The sequence below is a fragment of the Alexandromys fortis genome, unplaced genomic scaffold (genome assembly GCF_014885135.2).
Source record: "Alexandromys fortis isolate MF-2015 unplaced genomic scaffold, M_Fortis_MF-2015_v1.1 scaffold_330, whole genome shotgun sequence".
Classification (NCBI taxonomy): Eukaryota; Metazoa; Chordata; class Mammalia; order Rodentia; family Cricetidae; genus Alexandromys; species Alexandromys fortis.
In genome coordinates this window covers 843,120-849,119 of record NW_026068204.1, presented here as the reverse complement: position 1 = coordinate 849,119, position 6,000 = coordinate 843,120, and the positions used below count along the sequence as shown (strand labels likewise).

The 6,000-nt window shown below is 48.0% G+C and overlaps 1 protein-coding gene across 9 annotated transcripts in view; it reads left to right on the top strand.

The window, feature by feature from the left end:
* Positions 1-3,417: 3,417 nt before the first annotated feature.
* Cfap74 (cilia and flagella associated protein 74) overlaps positions 3,418-6,000 on the top strand; it is a 53,963-nt gene continuing 51,380 nt past the window's right edge. For 3 of the 9 annotated variants that reach the window (XR_007589777.1, XM_050130130.1, XM_050130135.1), the window contains exon 1: positions 3,419-3,711. The gene's annotated coding sequence lies outside the window, so the exon portion shown is untranslated. Of the gene's footprint in view, positions 3,712-6,000 lie in introns of all 9 variants that reach the window. The other 6 variants (XM_050130134.1, XM_050130132.1, XM_050130131.1 and 3 more) reach the window with 3 other exon arrangements.

The window sequence follows — 6,000 nt, the reverse complement described above, 5'->3', positions numbered from 1 at the left end:
CTGCCCCTCAGACTGGAGAGGGAGAGGGAGAGGAGTGGGGGGAGGGGGAGAGGAGAGGGAGGAGGGGGGAAAAGGGAGACGGGGAGGGAAATGGGAGGCGAGGAGGAGGCGGAAATTTTTTTCAATAAAAAATTATATTTAAAAAAAACACTTGAAGTAGGATTTCTGTCCTTTTTTTCATAATTTTTAAATGGAGTTACACAGTATAAAAACTGGTAGGCGATGGTGGCGCACGCCTTTAATCCCAGCACTCGGGAGGCAGAGGCAGGCGGATCTCTGTGAGTTCGAGACCAGCCTGGTCTACAGAGCTAGTTCCAGGACAGGCTCCAAAGCCACAGAGAAACTCTGTTTCGAAAAAAACAAAAAACAAACAAAAAAAAAACCTGGTATAGGTAGTTGCTTCCAATTATCCTACGTCTGGTTCTTAGAACCCATTTCTGGTTGTGTGATCTGGAGCCAGTGAAGAATAATATCCCTGGAGTAATAAGGAATCATCAGACTTGGTCATAAAAGCCAGTGGCTTAAGTCTTACAGGCATCTCTGGTGTTTCCATTCTTTGATGAAGACCCCCCTCTCGTTGCAAGCTGGCAGATGGCAGAGCAGGAAGTGAGGGCAGCTTTGACATGTTCATAGCCAGGAGAAACATAGGCCCCAGTCTCCAGATATGGGACCTAAATCCTGTCCCCCTCTTCTAGTAAGCTTGGAAGTGGGTAACGCCCAGTGAACCTCGAGCCCCCTGAAAGTCCTCAGGTGACCACAGAGCTGGGAACAATACATTTGTTGCTGTGTGCATCAGCATTTGGGGGGTGGGGAGAGACAACAGAACCTCACCATATAGCCCTGGCAAGCCTGGAACTTGCTATGTGGATCAGGCTGGTAGTGAACCCACAGAAAGCTGCTTGCCTTTCCTCCTGAGTGCTGGGATTTAAGGCGTACACCACCATGCCTGGCCATCGGTGTTATTTTTACTGCCTAACTGCGTTGCCCTGAATATTCTTTAATTTGTTTAACTTCTCACCAGCTGATGGCCGTTTGGGTATCCAGTTTAGGCTATTACGAGTGAAAATGCTTTGAACACTCGAGCACAAGCCGTTGAGTGGACATATGTTTTTATTTCTTTTGGATAAATATGTAGGTGTAGGATTTAGGGGAACAAATGCTTTATTTGTTAAGAGACTGCCAGTCTGCTCTCCCAAGTGGCTGTGCCATTTAGTGCTCCCTCTACGATGCGAGAGATGTCCTGTTGCCTCGCCTCCTTGCCAACACTTAACATAGCGAATCTCTGCTCTGGACCAACGGACAGCTAGGAAGAGGTATCTCATTGCAGATACAATGTGAAATATTTTTAAGTGCTCACAGTAAGAGCAAAGGGAAGGCAACACCAGCGCTGCCCCCGTATCCAAGGCATTCCCGTCACACCTAGCGGGGGCCCCTCATTGCCAACGGGACAGCGGGTAAACCATTTCCAAACGCCCCACAGCCAGCTTTCTCAGACCATTTTGGCACCAGGTGTGTTAGCGTGTGTCCTCCAGTTAGCGGACGTGGTACAGAATGAGGGATATGAGAAATTTAGTAGGTGCTCACATCTTGGGAAGATTAGGAAAATGAACTGGACTGAGAAAGCCTCCACTCCTCGATCCCCACCTGACATATCTGAATAGAAGGGAGAGGTATATACATGACAGGTTTGGTCAACCCAGCAGAGGAGCAGCGTGTACACTAGGGGGGGACACTAGGGGGTTCCTATGCACGTGCCCACCAGGGTTTTGTAATGGAACAGATACTTGAGGCAACTCAGAAGAGAAGGCTTACTTATTGACTAACTTGTTTTACTGTTAGGAGACTTGCATTGAGAACCTTGTGCATGGACAGAAATCAACATGACTGAGCTGCATCCACGGCCTTTTTGGTCTGAGACCGGATCTCGGTGAGTGGTCAGAACTATCCTGAAACTTTTATCAAGCCCAGCAGACCTTGAACTTGCATCCTGCTTCAGTCTCCTGAGATTAGAAGTCTGTGTCACCAAGCCCAGCTGGAAAGACTCCATCTTTCAAAGGTTTCAGCGTATGTCAGCTGTTCCTTTGTTTCCTGGCTACAGTGAGGCAGAATGTGTCACAACAGGGTGTAGCAAAACAAAGTTCCTCACCTCATGCTTGCCAGACAGCGGAAAAGGTGACGGAAAGGGGTCGGAGACATTTATATCCTTCCAGGGTAACTCTTCCAGTGACCGAATTCCTACAAGTAACTGCCACCTGCTAATTTTCTGACACCTCCACATATAATAATGCCATCAAACTGGCGGGATTAATTCATTGATTAAGTTGGAAGGCTCATGATCTGAGCACCTTGCAACGACTGGATCCATCACCTGAGGACCAAGCCTTCAATGAGTGAGCCTTTGGAGGCGAGGAAGCACACTTCTTACTCAAACTATAGCAGTAGATACGGCTGCCTCATAACCCTGCTCATCCATTTATCAAGGGCAACCCAGAAAAAGGAGGCTCAGATCACACACTCCCACAGCTAGGGGGAGCCTATAGGCTGTCTTCTCCAAGCTGCTTTGGGTCAGTGCTTTGGCATAGCAATCGAGAAGCAAACTAGAACATACAGCTTCCATAGACAGTGTTCCAGACGTATAACATCTAGGTTCAATCTCCAGCATCACACACACACCACACACACACACACACACACACACACACACACACACACACACACCTACCACTGACTGATACAGTACTGCAGCGGTATTCTTCAAGCTTACAATTTGAGAGGGAAATTATCTGGCCAGAGTAAAGAGAGCGCAAAATCTCCACTGAGATTTCAACAGTACTTTTTGAGAGCTTCTTCATCTCCAAGATAAAACTAAGGCAGTTACCAGTCATCCCGATGTCTTTTCCTGTCCTGTCCTATCCACCGTTGAGCCCATCTCGGGCCCAGATTGGTGAGAACGCCAACCTAAAAGACCAAACACAATCTCACAAGGGTCCTGTGGGTCACACAGAGGAGTCAGATGTCACCACCTGGAGGGCAGGACGCAGACTGCACAGGATTTAGGAAAGCAGTCTTTCAGATTAAAGCATGCGGCGCCGATCTTTCGCTTTTAAAGAGAGGCCGGAGTTTCCAACTTTCATGTAAACGCTTTTATTTCTTTAAGTTAGCAGTTGACCTAAGTTTCAACTGGCTTTAGCCAAGTCACCAAGCACTTGCCCCAGTCTCCAGGAGAATTGTCTAGGCAACCGTCAGCTGCAACGCAACCCTCAGGACAGCCAGCACAGCTGCACTACGCCTGCGCGCAGGCTCTTTTTAGCGCAAGCACCGCCCTACCCGCCGCCACAACGCAGCCTCCCGTTGCCATGGAGCTGCGGGCCCAAACGACGCAGCCTCAGACCCACGGTGGCTGAGAGGCAGTCGGCCCTCCGTTAAGGGGACATTTCTGAGGGACTAGTGTCAAGGAACTGTTCCTCCGGGGCCACCGCAGAGGAAGTGTCGCCGAGGAGTTGCTTCTGCGGTGGTGGTGGTGGTGGGGGGGGGGGGTGACGACCCTTCTGCAGAACCACTCCCTAGAGGTCATCTGGGAGGGGCTGTTGCTAAGAGGTCGTCTCCAGGGACCATTCTTTAAGGGCTGTTGATAAGGGGCTATTGCGGGGCAACAGTCCATTCCTTTGCTGAAGTCTCATCCTGAGGGGCGTTCCTGGACTGACAAGAGAGGTGGGTACTGATGACGCGATCTGCCGGGGGCTACCTTGAGGATGTGCGGGACATGGGTGTCTGGCTTCTCTGTGTGACCGCATGGCTGTGAGCCACGTGGTTACCACAGTTTATGAAGAGGTATAGTCAAACCTTGCTGGAGAGGACCAGGTACCAGTCTGAGAGATGCGAGGAAGACTCACATCCATACAGAACCCTTTTGCTGGAAATGGATAGACCTCTTTAGGTTGGTTCTGCGTAAAATAATCCCTTTATCTTAGTAAAGATGCTTGGCAAAATACTCCCCGAATGTCTGCTGTGGGCCAGATACTGAGCTAGGTGATGTGTGGATGCTCAGGTACTCACTGACGGATGTTCTCTTCAGACAAATCACGCCTAACTGCTTTTTTTTAAGTGGGGTTTTATTTTTTTAATATTTATTTATTCACTTATTTATTTATTTATTTATTATTTATGATGTATACAATATTCTGTCTGTGTGTATGCCTGCAGGCCAGAAGAGGGCACCAGACCCCATTACAGATGGTTGTGAGCCACCATGTGGTTGCTGGGAATTGAACTCAGGACCTTTGGAAGAGCAGGCAATGCTCTTAACCTCTGAGCCATCTCTCCAGCCCCCATGCCTAACTTCTTGTGTACAATTTGAGTACTGACTATCAAGCAAATATCAAAAGCCCGCCCAAGCCAATAAGTAGAACCTCGTCTTCACCCATAACACAGTACCCCTCTCTCCCGTTAACTATGCACAGACCCATAGTCCCCGTTTCTAAGTCGTGTGTAATCACACATCTTTGCTTATCTTTAGATTAGAAACTTATTCTTGAACAGAAGTTTTTGTTCATTAGTTGGTTGGTTTTTCAAGGCGGGGTTTCTCTGTGTAGCCCTAGCTGTCCTGGAACTCACTCTGTAGACCAGGTGGCCTCGAACTCACAGAGATCCGCCTGCTTCTGCATCCCGAGTGCTGGGACTAAAGGCGTGCGCCACCACCACCCAGCCTGGAACCATGTCTTAGAAGCAAACGTAAATTTCTGGCTTCATGACTGTCAGGATACATTTCTGTTTTGTTATGTTGACCCTGGAACACTAATGTGGGAAGTGAGATTTCCTGCAGTCTTCTCTAAGGAGAGGGTGTCCCTTGCTTCAGAAGTTAGGGTAGGCAGCCCAGTGGCTTCAGAGATGTCCAATGTTCCAATACTCTGGACCAGTAAAAACAGGATGTTCTGTGGATGAGAGGAACTGGGGTAGTTCACCTGGCTGCCTTTGAGATGGAGGAGTTATCCGGTGTCATTTCAGTGGGTTCAATGCAGCTACACTTAAAAGGTCGTGTGAGTGTAGAGAGAGAACATCAAAGACTCCAGCGTGGTTGGCTCAGCTGGCGCTGCAGCTTTGAACAGGTTAGGATAAGGACTGCACACCATCGTGAAGAAGCAAGAAGACAGACCACACGCTCTCTGGCTTCCAAAAAGGAACACGGTCCTGCTGTTCCAGGACTGGCCTCAAAGTGTTGTGGAAACTGTGAAGAAGAGAAAGACAAACCTAGGGTGATGCCCAGTGAAGCTTACTGTCGGGCCGCGGGGCTGGGGAACAGGAGGCACTTAGACCAGACGGAACCCTGCAGCCTGGGTCAAAATCTGGGGGCAAAAAGAGGAGAATCTCTGTGGACTAGAACAAAAGCAAACTCATTCTTTCTGTAAATGCCTATTTATCTTTGATATTAAGATAATAGCAAAGCTGGATACAACAGCATACTATTATAATCCCAGCTTTCAGGTGGCTGAGACAGGAGGATTGTGAATTCAAGGCAGTAATGAGATGCTGCCACCAAAAAAGAAAGAAAGAAAGAAAGAAAGAAAGAGAAAGAAAGAAAGAAAGAAAGGAAAAAGAAGAGAGAGAGAGAGAGAGAGAGAGAGAATAAATTGGGAAGTCAGAGAGCTCTCCAAAGCCAGAATCTGCTATACAATCCCACCCACTACTCTCGTGATTTTATCTATGATTTGCTGAGAAAAAAACAGCTAGGGCTAATTGGAGGACATCATGATAATCATGACTTAAGAGATGGCTCAGAGGTTGAGAGCACTGGCTGCTTTTCCAGAGGTCCTGAGTTCATTTCCTAGAAGCTACATGGTAGCTCACCATGTGAGATCTGGTGCCCTCTTCTGGCCTTCAGGCATACATGGGAGGTAGAACACTGTATACATAATAAATCAATCTCAAAAAAAAAAAAAAAAGATGGCAGTGGTTGTGTCGATCTAATTCCACACACACCTGCTGACACACAGACTCAGACCC